Source organism: Mixophyes fleayi, chromosome 6 (genome assembly GCF_038048845.1).
Source record: "Mixophyes fleayi isolate aMixFle1 chromosome 6, aMixFle1.hap1, whole genome shotgun sequence".
Taxonomy (NCBI): Eukaryota; Metazoa; Chordata; class Amphibia; order Anura; family Limnodynastidae; genus Mixophyes; species Mixophyes fleayi.
Window position 1 is genome coordinate 9,163,618 of NC_134407.1, and position 17,266 is coordinate 9,180,883.

Here is a 17,266-nt window from a genome sequence, read left to right on the forward strand (position 1 = left end):
CAAGGAATTTGATGACCTTACTATACATCAGTTGCATATTATTAGCCAATTATCAGGACTATTTTTTACATATATGCAACTACATTTTAAGCTTCACTTATCTTTATGCCATGTCTTGGATTTGCTGTGCGCTATAGTTTGATTTTATTATTGTCTTTAGGAGGTTGGGAATCTCCACTAATAGCAGAATGCAAGTTTTCAATTAGCCACAGGACTGGTGCGCTGTTGTCTGTTGTCCATTATGTCTTAGATTGAGGAGAAGTGAAGGGGTGGATGTGACGCTATTAGGACGTTAGGGTAGAGACCCAGAGAGAAGTTCGGGTATTCAGGGGTCAGGTTCACACGGTCAACGAGAGAAGATGGATACAACATCAAGTCACAAAACTCTATTAAAAAGATGAATAGTCTTTACTTTCCACGAGCCAAGTTATATTAGGCTGTTCTCGGGATGAGTTGTAGTCCACGGGGGATGCTGAAGATTTTGCTTTAGGATTGCCCGGATGAATCCAAATCACTCTCCTGGCCAAACGGTTGCAGTAATTCACTTCTGGCTCCGTGATTCCAACCGCTCAGCCCCAAAGCTCTCTATAAAATTAGTAGTTATCTGAACCCCTGCCTTCCTGCCCCAGCAGGTTCACCAAGTGAACAGACCCATGAGTAACTCTGAATGGAGCAGAGGTTCTTGGCAGTGAGGAAGTGAGACAGGATTCATTCCACAGAGGCTCCTCGATTACAGGAACTGGAACAGGAATCACAATGTAGCTGGTGAGAGACAAGACTCTAAATCAAGCTAAAGAAATCCTGGAACACCCTCTAGTAAAGGGGACTGCAGGCTCTTTTAAAGTGTCCAAATCTCCCATGAAACCAATGGAAATCCCACCCTGCTGGTGTTGTCTCAGGATAGCTTGGTTCAGGATTGGTCAGGTTAGCAAGATGGGTTGGTGATGGGCAGGGATTAGGATTCTCCCCATGTGTAACTCTCCCCTTCTGGGCTGGTGCCTTCAAGTCTGTCAGAGTCCAGGAGAGAACAATAGCGCCCAAAACTGGTTAACCAGATTCCTTATCCCAATTGATGCAGATCAACTATTCATTTTTCACAGTCCAGTGAAGTGGATGAAAGGACAGCAGGATAGAATGTTTATTGTGTTCCCTGTTTTTATAGTAGACATGTTAGAAAATAGTAGAGTAAATAGGCCAGATGGGGTTAAATTTTGGGGGAGGAGATGGGGACATTGATATGGCAATAGATGGGGAGATCTGTTGGTTACAGATATCAGAATGAGATACAGACACAAGCTTACGTATATGTTCACAAATGCACTTGAGGACTACTATGACTAGATTGTTTTTGCTGAAACATAATGGGCCAATTCACACGACGGGGTTGTTAATCTTCATCATTATACTCTGTTTAGAGGTAAAGGGTGAACAAGAGAAGTTAGTGGAATATGTCTCTATGATAAATATAAGCTGAAACTGAGTATAAAGGATGACGTTCCTTCATGTGATGGTGCTGAACCGTTACGGATGAAGCTTGCCCGCATTTGTGTAAATGACGAGGCATAGACAGTTTCTATCACAGACAGAAAAAGGATTTATAATTGGACAGTGCTGTAATTGTAGGTCGTTTTACTGTAATTACCTTGAAGTTAATTGGTGTAATGAGCTTGCTTGCGTAGGAAAAAGTTAAAGGTTATTTAATTTGCTGCAGGATAATTTCATGGGTCGTCAAGTAGAAGCCCCACATAGAAAAGACATTATGTTGAATCTAACAATATAGAGATTATTAGAAATAGTCAAATCAATGAGAAAATGGGCAATAGTCATTATATTGTTGTTTCTCTTTACTTAAAATATAAGAAAACCGTGCATGTCGGTGTAACAAAAACATTTCATTTTGAGAAGTCTCATTTCCCATCATTCAACCACACAGATTTGGAGAAAATGTTTTTAAGAAAAGACACATAACATAAATGGAAGTCTTTTAAAGTTATTGTAAGTGAATACATTTATTAATTTATAACTTTGGGGATAACAAATAGTGATGAGTGAGAAATGTGATTTTGCTAAGCTGACGCCATCTTGTTGCCTTATAGCCATTTGGTTCTGTTATAGCTTAAAGACAGATTAGATGCAGCTGATTTGTAGGAGTAATCCATTATTTGCAAGACTATGCTTATAACCTTGGACATAGCAGACAGGAGATAAGCCAACTCCCCCCTGGGGAGTATTCCTGTGTGATAATGAAAGAATGTAGTAACATCTGTGTAAAGGGAGCATGAGTGGTTAAAACATTTTGGGGCGTAGTTTTCTGATATACGTGATTCTTGCTATATAGATAGGGACTTGTAATTAATAAAGCAGAGCTAATTGTACACGCAAACCATGCAGTTTATTTTATTCTCTCCAGCTGATGAGCTCATAACTGATAAACTGACACTTATAGGTGAACAATCTGATTTAGATTCAACATGAGCAAATCAACTCATCCATCATTCATATGAATTTTCTAAGATTCGGACATACTGGATCAATTTTCCTATCATAAGCATTTTGGCAGTAACCATATAGCCTACCGGTACGTTTTTGGATTGTGGGAGGAAACCAGAGCACTCAAGGAAATATATGCAAACATATAAAGTCAAAACACATATGGTCCTGATTGGAATTGAACCCATGACCCCAGCGCTGCGCGCCGTTGATGCTAACTACTGTGCCACCTTAACACTATAAAATTACCTTCTGCACAGGTCCCAGTCATTCTTCCTCCTTCTGAGACATTTCATCATCAATGGCTTTATAGAGACTCTTGAGTGTCGCACACAACTCTGCCTCAGCTGTAGCAAATACTCTCACTTTTAGAATTTAACTTGTTTTTCAACAAACATTTACCACAATGGAGGGAAAAGCTGTTCCAGGTATTGTAACAAACCATATTGACTGACTGCAAAAATTATGTGTGTTATGTAAATCCCTTTGTTCACTTAAGTTATTCAGAATGAGTTGCAAAATATTGAAACACCGTACCTTAATTCAAGTGCGACAGCAAAGTGGGCATTTTAGACATTTCATTGTTCAAAGAGATAAATTGGTAATCTGCAATCAAGGTTCTTGATCACAAGTACAACACAGAAAATTACAGAAAATTTGTAAACAAATTGTAAGCCCCAAAACCTGCAACACTGATTGCAAAAAGAACAAAAAATCCAGGCTGCTAATTCTTCCCCACATACATCCTTTCAGCACCAGTAATGTATGTCCTGTGTCAACAAGGAAGCCAATGTCTATGGTAATAGGAAAATTGACAGCTCTGAAATTTTCGAGGCCATCATGGCACGGAACTGGGGACATCAGCCTTGTACAGTCAGAGGACCTGATTCATCAACGCACACATACTGAGCGCAATGTGCGTTTATTTTAAAATGCACGAAATTCAGTCATACGTACGCCGGAATTCAAAAAGGAGTGTCAGGGTCGCCAAGAGGAATTTGGGACCCTGGTGCAGCAGCTTTGTGGGACCCCCTTCACAGATGAGCAGGAAAAGTGTTGTGCACGTCTGTGCAGGAAGGAGGCGTGGCCACATAGTGTTGGGGGAGTGTCCAACATGAGGTGTGGCTGTGCGCCGCTATTGTATGACTACGATAGTAAAACATACAGCCTATAAATGGGCCACATGAGGGATGGAGGGAGAGCACAGAGCACTACCTCCTCCTCCGTGGTTTCTGCATGACATCCCTGCAACTTGCAGAGGAGGTCACATGACGAAGTCGGCTGCCAGTGGCCCCCAGCTAGCTGGGGGCCACAGGTGGAGGCTCGAAGGTCCATCTCTTTCCCACCGCTGCTTGACTTAGGGTAAAATAGCAACTTAGTAGCAAGAGATTTGGAAGTTTACAATAAGTTGCAACTTCATTATTTTCTGATAGGATGTAACGCATTGGAATTACAACAAAACAACATATGAATATACAGAATTTAACATAAAAAATGTGTCTCACGCTGATTGCTGTAAAAGTCAGATATCTGCATTTTAAGTGGAGATTCATCTACTAAACAGGACAATATTTGGTCTAATTACTTCTGGTACCCAATAGATAACAGAGGGCCTTTTCCAAACAATGTTCAAGTCACATGTGTTCCCTTTTTTGGTTAGAAATATGCAATCTATATAATTGTGTGCTAACCTGATAGATTCTTTATTCAAAATTATTTATGTTACACTCACGAACTTGTAATACACTGTTTTATGTATATGCAGAAAGAGTGATAACTTCTTGGCTATGTGAGATAAATAAAAAAAACCTGATTGTGAATAATCTATTATGTAATTTAAACACTTTTATGTGGTTTTAATAGTGTTTCAGCGTTAGAGCAGCTTCATCAGATCAATATATATTTTCATTCATAAATTTTTCGCCCAAGTAGATTTGTACGGCGTCCAAAGGGTTTAAACGTTTTTATGCATGTGATTAATTACAGCAAACCAATAACATAATTAAAATGCTGACTAAAAATATTCTTTTATGGCCCACGATAAATGTTCTTTTTAAAAAAAACGGTGGAAAAAAAAGTGAAAAATGGAAAGAATGAGGAGACGAGCAGAAAAGTACGAAGGTTTGGCAAATGAGATGATCTGTCTTTTATGTGTTTGACTGTGAATTTTAAATACGTATCAGCTGACTGCTGTTATCTCTATAAAAGTGATGAACTGGAAGATTATTGTAATGTAGACAGTAAGCTCCTTGCAAAGGTCTTTCAGAACTCACTTAAAGAAGTAAACTCACTTTTGGACATTACGATGTAACAAAACATTTGTAATACTAAGCTAAATAATATACTCAAAACTTTGAAGGTGTTTAGACTTAATTGCATATAAATCTTGCCCCTATCCTTTCCCCTTTTGATTAAAAAAAACCCCTGACTTATTGTTTAGGCAGTTGGAGATTCTCTCTCACACTTTAGAGTGGGGAGGAAATAGAGCTAGAGCGGATAGAAGCCTAAATCATCAAACATTTTCATGATTGATTTGCAGGCTCTTAGGTAATGCTCTGTACAGAATGGGGAACTCCAAAAATGGAGCAGTGGCCAGTGGCGTTGTTTAAACATTAAGAATCATGTCATTTTTTGTTATTTGAGCTTTTGACCCATTTAAGCCGCTGGCAAGTCATTGACTGCAAGCTATAGGGTGGGGTTTTGCTATTGTGAAAAAAAAGTGATCCGTTTACGCAGAAGAATGTCAGCTCCTACGGCTAGCAGATAGGAGCTAAACAGAAATAACATTTTCTGTGGTGCTTGTTTTATGATGAAATGGTCATTTTATATAATAAATAATACTACCAGTGGTTTGCAAATCATCTATTAAATGTTTGCAAAAATGGAAATATCTAATATAAGTGCATACCATTTAAATGGAACACTATAATTACATTTTTAATCATATCCCCAGAAAAAATTAGAATATTGGTATGATTAGATTACCTTTTCTGTTGCCCTCTCTTGGTAAAATAAGTAAATATTTGTTTATTTTCCAATTTACTTGTGAGGGGGAGATTTCAGTTCAAATGTTATAAAAGTCTAAAGTCTATCACAGCAAAAAAAATTCAATTTTCAAGGATATGGTGAAGTCCTGGTTTAAATACACAGATCAACGCTGGAACTAGGATAGTAAACAGCAAGACACCAATATAAACAATTTAATGAGCAGAAGGAAAACATAAACAGGAAACAAAGACAACAATAACAAGAGCAAAACTAGGATGCAGATAACAAACAAGAAACAGGAGTCTTGTAGGCGGTAAAATAGACCAGGTAATTATCAGGGTAATGCAGGCAGAAGGGAATACCTCACATTTCTTCTGATTTTTGCACGACTGTCCCAAATCTCAGGTCTCAAACAGGGATAGCTTGCATGAAAATAGGCAGAATTTCGACCTATTTTGGAGATGATCTGAGCATGGTTTGGGTGGATCGGTGATGGGGTTTGTTTTGTTCCAATGCTGGGAGTTATGGAAGAGCAGATTGGCAGAGCAACAAGAGTAAGGCGGATGTGAATGGACAATTGGTCGGGTAGTACAAGGCAGTCGCAAGCTCAGCATCACAAGAAAAGGAACACATAGGGGTAGATTTATTAAAACGTCTAAAAAGGAAAAGTGGAGTTGTTGCCCTAGCAACCAATCAAATTCTACTTATCATTTATCTAGTACATTCTAAAAAAAAACATAGCTCGAATCTGATTGGTTGCTATAGGCCAGTGACAGTCCTCAGTGCCCCCTAACAGTGCAGGTTTTGCAGGTCACAAGGGAAATTATTAGAACCAGCTGTGGATCTGTTACAATGTGTCTGTTGATAATGTATTGACCTGTGCTCTAACAAGGAGATATGGAAAACATGCACTATTAGGGCCCCTGAGGACCAGGTTTGGGAAACACTGCTATAGACAACACCTCCACTTTTCCTTTATAGAAGTTTTGGTACATATATTCTTAAACAGATTAGGCAGGAAAAACAGGATCCAGGATTCTAGTACAAAGGGCAAAAGCAATGGCTAAAAGTAGAAGAACATAGCAGGAGGACAATGACTTATCTGGAAGGAGTAACAATGATCTGACAAGGAATGTCTGAAGACCTGAACAATCAGTAATCAGCAGATGTGGACAATGGAACATTTTGAAGGACTGCTGATAACGCCAGGGAACTTCTTATATCCAAGAACATATAGCAATGACAGTCCTTTAACATGAATTATTTTCAGCCCACAATGGACCAGTTTACCATTATATGCCGTAAGTAATTTATGTCTCATATTTTCTTTTACCGAGCAATAACCATTGAATGAGCCACCACTCAGACATTGTAAGTAACTTTTTATATGTTTATCTTTAAATAAGTAAGATAGACAGAGTTACCTATCGTCATCATCACCATTTATTTATATAGCGCAACTAATTCCGCAGCACTGTACAGAGAACTCTTTCACATCAGTCCCTGCCCCATTGGCGCTTACAGTCTAAATTCCTTAACACACACACACAGACACACAGACACACACACACAGACAGACTAGGGTCAATTTGGTAGCTGCCAATTAACCTACTGGTATGTTTTTGGAATGTGGAAGGAAACCCATGCAAGCATCAGGAGTACATACAAACTCCACCCAGATAAGGCCATGGTCAGGAATCGAACTCATGACCCCAGTGCTGTGAGGCAGAAGTGCTAATCACTTAGCACATTGTTTGACATTAATCACACAAAATATAAACCGATTTCTAGATCAGCTCTATGTGAATGTCACAGCTAAATGTGCATCATTCTATTTAGACACTGAACCAACCTCGATAAACACACAAACTATTATTATTATTATTATTATTGTAGATCTGTAAGGCGCCACAGTGCTCCGCAGCGCCGTACAGTAGGGAAAACAGGACATACATAAAACAGGGACATACAAGGCAGACAAAATAAATGCAGACATGAAAACAAAAGGTATGATTGACTCTGCTCATTACAGAGCTTACATTCTAAGTGGAAGAGAGGGCACAGCTGAAACAAGAGGAGCGAGTGTTGCTCAGAGTGGAGATTGGAACAGTTGTGAGGGTGCATTAGTGTGAATAGTGTTATCTGGGAGAAGGTCACCTCTAAAAAAGAGATGGGTTTTCAAAGAGTATCTAAGGATTTGAGGACTGTGGGAAAGTCTGATTGAGTGTGGTAGGGAATTCCTTAAGTGGGGAGCAGCACAGGAGAAGTCTTGTAGGCGGGAGTGAGAGGTGGTTATCATAGACGAGACAAGGCACAGGTCGAAGGTAGATCTAAGAGGGCGGGAGGGAGAGTGTTTTCATATGAGATTTGAGATGTATTAAGGGGTGATGTTGTTGAGGACTTTGTAGATAAAGGTGAGTAATTTGAATTTGATTCTGGAGGACACAGGGAGCCAGTGTAGGGATTTACAAAGTGGAACAGCAGATGTGGAGCAATTAACACAAAGGGCTAGATTTACTAAGCTGCGGGTTTGAAAAAGTGGGGATGTTGCCTATAGCAACCAATCAGATTCTAGCTGTCATTTTGTAGAAGGTACTAAATAAATGAAAGCTAGAATCTGATTGGTTACTATAGGCAACATCCCCACTTTTTCAAACCCGCAGCTTAGTAAATCTAGCCCAAAGTTGTTAATCCTCAGTCCCCACACATGTAGTATACCTTGAGGAGAATTACATTCTCCAAGTAGAATACCACACACTCAGAGAATTGTTCAGGTCTGCAAACAGCACTACAGCAATAGAGGGAGGAAGGGAGGGGGGTGTTCTACAGCTGTTTACATTTCTAATAACTGTTTATGTGTTAATAACTGTACATTGTATTCAGGCTTTGACTCAGACTACACTATTAATATTATTTTTGAAAACTGCATAATATGTACAATGTTGTTTCAACATTTTTTTAAATTCTATTACATCTGAGGAAATGAATTTCCACATGGATTGTTTGTGTTCAAACAGTCAACTCTTCACATCCAAAACTCCCATTAAAGACAAATTATGTTCAGTAGGGAACACAAAGGACATTCTACGAGTCTGGATATTCCTGAATGTATATTACTATTTTGCGACATACTTTCAATTGCAAACCACCCTGAGATGTCCCTGTTATGGAAAAAAAACCTGTTACGTGCTTGAACTCAGATGTGTTTTATTTTACAATTCATTAAATTTTTAATTGTGAATTTCAATAAACAATGTTGTGGAGCCCTTTGTCCCAAGATATTTAACTACATACCATATAAACCTGCAAATGCATTGAGATGATAAATATTTCATGTGGTTTTCTTTTAGCTGATTTAGACTTTTATATGATGAATTATTGAAGTTAACCATTTGTCTGCTAGTCTGCATTCCAGACAGTTTGTATGTTATTTCCTCTTAGACAATCATGTTAAAATAAGCAGTAAAAGGACTTTCTTCACTGTCTGCAATATTGTAACTTGTCTTTTTGCTTCCAGCCATCCTTGACCATAAGTCCCCGAATGAGGAGCCTACGGGCATAAAAGGCTGCAAATATCGTTTTGTAGCAAAAAGTGAATATCAAATATGCCCTTTTGCATTTTATTTTAGTAACACATGGGAAATGGATCCCTTGCTCTGATATATTAGGTTATGAGAATCAGGTGACCTAAGTAGATGCTAAAGTTTATGGCTGTCCATGACATGGAGTGCAGAGGATGCGGGAGCCTGTGGAGGGACAGATGTAGGGAAGATAATTATATTTCTTAGGACCTCCCCTGAATGTATTGTGTTTGGTGTAATTTCTGACTCCTATAGCTGATGGCTGAGATACTTTAGTATTTGATATTTATATTATACTATTATTACTCTAGTTGGCATAGTGTATCTTGTCTGATTTTGCACTGCGCATGCCCAGAAGAGCAGGTGCCCATGTATTTGTGTTATTTTGCCACTTATGCCAGCCTGCGTCTGGGCTAAAAGTGCTGGACTGGGGGTTTATAAGGTAGGGAGAGTACAGTAAGGGTGTGTTGGCGGAATTTTGAACAAATGCAGATCAAAAAAGAGGGGCTTTTACTCCAAGGAAAATCTAATTACTTATATTATATGCAAGTGGTCAGGGACCGGTGCAAATACCTGATGATGATGAAGATGATGATGGTGATGATGATGATAGAGATGATGAGGATGAGCGTGATGATGATGATGATGATGATAAAGAGGATGGCGATAATGATGATGATGAGGATGATGACGATGATGATGTTGAGGGTGATGTTGAGGGTGATGATGATGGTGATGATGAGGATGGTGATGATGGTGATGATGAGGAGGATGGTGATAATGATGATGATGATGAGGAGGATGATGAGTGTGGTGATGATGAGGATGGTGATGATGAAGATGGTGATATGATGATGGTGATGATGTTGATGATGAGGTGCGGATGAGGATGGTGATCATGATGATGGTGAAGATGAGGATGATGATGATGATGAGGCTGGTGATTGTGATGAGGATGGTGATCATGATTATGGTGATGATGAGGATGATGATGAGGATGAGGATGATGGTGATGATGAGGATGGTGATGATTATGATGATGATGATGGTGATGATGAGGAAGATGATGAGGATTATGATGATGATGATCAGGATGGTGATAATGATGATGATGATGATGATGATGAAGGTGATGATGATGATGAGGAGGAGGATTATGATAGTGAGGATGATGATGATTATGATGGTGATGATGGTGGTTAGCACTTGTGAACCGTTTGTGATTGGCTGTTTGCGAATGATCCACTGATGCTGATTGGTGCTTTCTTTGTTCTTCAGGTATATATTATACTTTTGTGAGAGTATTTAGGTAGGTTTTAGTACAAAAGATGGGAGTTTTTTCTGCTGTATTTCAGGTGGTTTTTCCCCATAAAACATTTCTGTTAGAAAAGGCTGAGAAAAAAGTTATGAGTGACAAAGTATAAATAACAGTAGTACACCCTACGCAGAGTCTGTAATAGACATATTAGTAACAGAAGAATACAAGTTCCTGTATAATACAGCCAGCCAGATAACGAGTTCTACTTAAACATACAGCAAAAGAATATTGGGTTCAGATGTGTGCCTTTTATTTGAAATAGTTGGGGGATTGGAAGAAAAACGGGTAAGAGTGGGAGAACAATGGGGGGGTGAGGGAGAGAGGGGGCCACTAGAGCTATGGGGTTAAATCTACGAACAATAAGTCCAGAGGTGGTCACTAGAGTTGACTGGAGAGGTATCAAAACAAAGAGGAGGAAACATTATTGAGTCCATGGACCCCAGGTTTTTTGATAAGTTCTATAAAATACAGGTCATCAATTCCATTTCATACATGAACCAAATCATATTCTTGAAAGCAGATAGGTTAGAAGGGGATGAACTCTTCCAAGATATTCCAAATGCCAGAAATATCGATGGCTAGATTGACCGATGCGACCGGCCGGCCACCCGAGCAGTAGCACCTCTTGGCAGCACATTTTTCTTTCCCCATCACGTAGCACGTATGTGTGCGGGGGGTGGGGGAGACCCGGACCTCTTCCAGGACCAACCAACTTCACCCTGCCCTTAAAGTGTGGCCTCCCCAATGTATGTTAATATTATGTGTGAAGGAATCCAGTGAGGGGTCTTAATGTAATGTGGGTGGAATGTAGGCTATAAATTTAATGGAATATAGGTGGGGCCTAATTATTTAATTTGTGGGTGATGGTGGGGCAGCCCATGTAGAGGGGAGCCCTGTTTGAGCTTTCAGTGCCACTGGGATAATTATAACAATGGAACTGACAGACAATGGCCAGGGCCGTCAAGAGGAATTTCGGGCCCTGTTACAGTAACTGCTTGGGCCCCCTTCTGAAGCTGTCGAAGGGGGTGTGGCTATACCAAGTTGTTGGCTCCTCCCACTACACCAGCAGGCCAGGCCCCCCTGGGAGGTCTGGGTCCCTGCACTTTGTATCTGATGCCGACCCCTCTCAGTGCCCCTGACAATGGTGCATGATTAGAGAGAACCCAGGCTAATTTTTTACTGGTGGAAATATAATTTAGTTTGCTTTTACTGACGTACAGTACATTTACTGACAGTTTAAATCCAGTACAGTACAATTTAACGCTGCTATATAAAGCACCAGATTCATGCCAGATACTTTTGTTTATAAGTGTGATAGTTGCGGGTCAGTAAAAATACAACTTTCCATTGTGCAGTGTGAACACGAATCGTTTATTACAAGGTTGTAAGTGACAAGCTGACCGATGTGTGAAAGTTTCCCCTGGAACACAGCCGACAATATTTTCTAAAGGGTCAAATCTAATTAGAGGATACAAACCGCTTTTTTTTTTGGTCTTCTTTGGAATTCCACAATGACTGAAGAGACATAAAAACATATTGGAAAACAACGGTAGCACGTGATTTCAACAATTATTTTTCTCAGTCTCTTACAAAACATATCGTGTCGTCTGAAAATAATGATCTCATTTTAATAATAAAAAATAAGTTTCCCGCATTAAAGAACTGTGTGTTCCAGGTCATTGTGTACAGGGTAAAATTGGATGCTTAACTGCTTTGAAACCTTAGGCAGAAAGGGAGAGAGAGAGAGAGGCGAATGCCGGGGGCGCTTTAGAATTTGCTATGTTTAAAAACATGACTTTCTCTGTAGGGTCACCATGCTGTGAGTGTCTACAGGGAATATTCAGCAAGGTCAAAGCATACAGACTGCGTAAAACTTGTCTTAAAGTTAGAATCAGAAACACTTCTCTGGTGCTGGGTAAAATGAATTGGGAAATTTCATCTGTAGAGATTTAGGAAAGTGACTTAACATTGAGCTGGTGAACGTCAAAGGTAGAGGGGTGGTGGACAGGGTGAAGCTTGTGACATCTGTTTTAATTTTAAATGAATATGTGACTACATGCGTATAAAGGGAGAATGGAATTTTAGCAACTCTACGTTGTATTACCACAGAGACAGAGAGAGATGACTTCATTACAGGGAAATAAATAGACTTGTTTCCCTCTCAGCTTTCAATTATCTGATCGCTTCCTTCTCCTTTCATTCCCACCTTTCTCTACCGTCAACAGATATTTGATAGGAAAGTAAAGTAATTCAACCTGTAGTAGAAAAATTGGGAAGTGCTGATGAAGATGAGGGTATGACCATACCCAGGAGAAGAAGTTATCTCAAACAACAGAGGCGGTACTGAATTACTGCAACCACTGTCACAGAAAGGATAATAATATATAAATATACTTAGAATTTGTGCCTAAAACCTGTTGCTAGGTCAGTAACCGCCTCCCAGCTTGCATGGAGGTTATATTTGATTTAGGATTGTCCTCTTTCATGAAATTGTTTTGTTTACTGCTCCCCAAAGCTGTTGTTCAAGTTTATCACGCTCATCTTTGTAAAGAAAAATGCAGGTGAAATTCATTGCATTTTGACAGAAAGAACATTTGGAACGCTACCACTTAATTAATGTTATTGTCTACTTGTGTGACAATACCTTCATAATGAACACCCCCCACCCGTGAGCAGCTGGCTATCACTGAAGTCCAAAGTTCTTCAACAGAGCTCTACAGAAGAGGTTCCACAAAGGTTCTGCAAAACTCTAGTTAAGGACCATGATGGAACGAGTCCTGCAGTACCAAGAGTCATAGTGTAAGGAAGCCTTCAGCTTCAGGTAATAGGTGGGTCCTAGGGCACCCCAAAATTTGTTATATGTGGGAGAATTATTTGGTTAAGGAGGGGTGTTTCACTTTAATGAATTTGATGCAATTGACATACTGTATAGTGACATCAGTGTAATTAAATCTCCATACTTATGTATAGGAGTAGGGACTTTAAAGTATGATGTGTATCAAGCATCTTGTTATGTGTGAGTGCTGAGGTATGTTGGATCTAATCAGTCAGTTCACTTGTAAACATCAGTTTACCAGTTTATGAGCTCATCAGCCAGAGAGAATAAAAGACGCTGCAAGTTCTGTGTGTGCAATTAGCTCTCCTTTATTGTTTACAAATTCACATACTTATAGCACTCTGGTTATACAAAATCACGTACTTCAGCAAACTACGCCCTTAACTGTCTTATCTTCATCTTAACCACTCATTGTGCATGATTTTGTTACACCGACCTTGCTACATTCTCACAGGAATTTTCCCAAGGGGGCTGGTGGTTTATCTCCTGTCTGCCATATCCAAGGTCGCGGGCACAGCTTCTTGCAAACAACAAAATAATAATGAATAACTTCTAGAAGCTAGCTGTATCTAAGCTGTCTTTAAGCTGTACAAGGACAAAATGGCTGGCAGGTAATAAGATGGCGTCAGCTCAGCAAAATCACATTTCTCAGGTGCAATTGTCTGTTGATAGCAGAATAGTCCATTATGATAGTGCCCAACATTTCCACTAGCAATGTCTGCTACTATAGAATTAAAGGATGCCAACATTATATGTAGAGGACTTTTACATGAAGCGTCTGTGATTGGATCTCTTTTAGTATTATTTTCTTAAACCTTAAAGAGTTTCCCCATTATCAGAAAACTCTAGACCCTTGTTAACCCTCCCCCATACAGCAGTCAGGTGGGGTTATAAGTCCAGAAACTCTCTGAGGCTCCTCTTCTTATGTACTGTAGTGTTTGCTGTCTCTTCCTTCTAGTCCGTCTTCTTCTTAACAAGACCAACAGCAGTGAATTCCCAGCAATCTCCAGGCCTAAATAAAGCCTGCTCAAACACTGGAGATTGCTGGATCAATGTGTGGCTTGTTCTGGAGTCCAGCTCTGCCATGTATCTGCATTGCTGGTATTGCTTTATCCTTCACCTGGTCCTTGTTCTGGTCCTTTCTCAGTTCTTGTCCCTCAGTCTTGTATGTCCTAGTTTCCCCATCTCCTATGTTTGTTCTGACCTGTTGTTGCTGCTGCCTTCCTTGGCTCCCCGCCCAGATCTTGTGATTAGCAGATTGTCGGCTGAGGTCCTGGCATTCCTCATGAAATGCCAAGTCTGTGTACATGAGGGCTTATCTGAGATGAAAGGCAGCTGCTACAGACATAGGAGGGGTTGGGTATGAAATGTCTACATGTAAAATGTCTACACTATAATGTCAACAGAGATAATGTCTACACTGCGATAATGTCGACCATCAAAATGTCTACATGTTCAAAATGACTACACACTTAAAATGCTGACATACACAATATCTACACATGCAAAATTTCTAAATCTAAAATGTTGACACATGAGAATGTCGACATGGTCATAATATCTACACTGCTGTAATGTCAAATATTGTAGTAAATGTAAACAAAACAGGGGAAAAAACGGCACACCCGCAAGCAGCTTACCCAACCCTAGTGCTCACTGCAAAGGCTGGTACGAATTAAGAATTAATGAGAGATTATGTACATGATTTTACAGTTGTTGAAGGCACATTACGTTTGTTCATTTTGGATTGCCAGTTGAGTAGTTGAAGAAGTGTGCCTACTTGTCTGACTAGCACATTTTAAGGTGGACGATCACTTCTGAGTATTTGTAAATACCCCCGTTAAATTAATGTGCATCAACATTTGTGGTTTGGTGGATAAATAGTGTAAAGAGAAACCACATCAGATCAATGTCCAACCTACGATCACTTTTGGACCCAGCTCCCTTTATTAATTAAAATTTTTACATTTTTCTCCTAGCGTAATGTATGATGAAGACTCAGATATGTCTCAACTTAATCATCAGTGAGAGGACTACAGGTCTTTTAACATGTGTCTCCTTTTAATGTCTCAGGGTTTTTATATAATTGATCTTAGTGCGCCAAGAAATACGTTGTCTTGCAAAGATGCATATGGTAGGAGTAGAACGTGTCGCACTAATAGTTTAGGGACTACATTACACTTCTGACAATGTGAATATATCAATTCCTGTTGTGGGTACAAAAAATATAAACCAGCTGAAATCTAATTTTTACAGTTAGCTGCAAAACTAGGAATACTCATACACCTAACCCACACTTAGCAAGCTTTGCCCCCAGTTTTCCTCAATGTTCCCTAATCCTCCCATCAGAATATGCAAACTTTTGTACCACCACATCGAAAATACATGCACATAAAAATGTGTGCAATAGTGCCAAATTAATGCTACAAAAGGCCATTTACACTACACTTCCTGGGAACTCTATTTCACATCCCAGTCGCAGTTTGTTGATAGATATTTCGGCCACTATTTCTGCCATGTTGTTTAATATTATCATTCCAGTGCAGCTTCGTAGGATGTCTTTGCCGCTCCTGTGTTATAAAACATGGCTTCTTTCATTATCACTTGCTCATCAGTCACTGGAATTCTTTGTCTCTCAATTCTTTTGAAACCCTTCTGGATCCTGATTTCTACATTCGCTTCCTACATAAACCCCTCACCTGTATCATGTAGCATTTCCATGCAAAGGTGTTTTTACATTTCCCATTACTTCTTGAGATTCTCACCTCTGCTACTACTTGTTATTTTGTGATCTGCCTGATTTAACTTTCTATTCTGTATTATTTTTGCCTCTTGATTGTGGGTCTCCTACCTGGAACCCCTCTGTGTGGTATAATATGTGGTTTCCTGGCCGTGAAGTCCATGTTGTCTTGTAGGGTCTTCTGGTGATGGTCAAGAGTCCACTAGACTGGGAGCCCAAAGGGTCCACTCTTTAGGTCTAGTTCTCACAATGGGTTACTTTGTGTCGTAAGCAAAAATTAGATTGCAAGCTGTGATTATATGAGGGGTTTCACCTTAACCAGCCTGCAACTTATTTATCACAAAATGTGGACTATAACAACATATACAGTACCTCTATAGCCCTTCTAGTGTTCCCCGGATCTCAAGAGCACACGTGCAGTATCCCATTACTTGCGGAATAACTACTTCTGGCTGAAAAAGCTTGTAAGGTGTCAATGCTGGGAGAGTCACTTATTCATCATGGTCTTGAACCTTAATTAACCTGAGTATGTCTCAATTGTCTCAGATTGTAGCCAGCTAGGCACCTTGGAGTCAAACCAGCAGGGTGTCAGGGGGTGTGTTGCTGTCAGAAGGTAGAGCCCCTTGTGATAGCTGCCAAATGAAGGGTGATACATCTAAGTCCACCCCATGGGCGAGTCCCAGGAGTGTAATAAATCTAACTGTATTTAAAAGATTGCTGTTTTGGAGGGTCCATGTGTTGATATTTTTGGCTGTACTGGAGCTCACACACTTTCTCTGCACATCATCCCATGAGTCCCATAGATAGGTGGGTCAGCTGGGGGAAGGGGACTCTTACCACACTGGTAGAGAGTTAGAAAATTGGACCAAGTGGCCGGGATTCAAGGATCCAGGAGATAAGGTAACTGCAGTGCCCTGGACTAGAGGGGTCAAGCATTCGTTTAAAGTTTATTTTTATTTTAGTGTATTGTATAATGAAAAATACTGTTGTTTTTAATAACTGCTCTGCCTGATTGGTGAGCCCCCAGAAGGTACTGGGTATACTTCTCTGGTATAGCAAGACACCCCTGAGCGATTAACCAGTGCAAAGTGGGTATGGTTGGGCTAGATAAACCCAGTATCTTCAAACAAGCTCAACTGGTCAAGGGGCTTGGTCATAAACCACTCTGTGTACAGTACTGCATATATTTGTTACACGTGTTTTGACCTGCACAAGACTGTAATTTATTGATATTTCCACTGTAGCTAAACACATTCTATTATATTTCAGGGTTCCATCTGTGTTTTTGATCATGTATTTATATCATCAGGAAG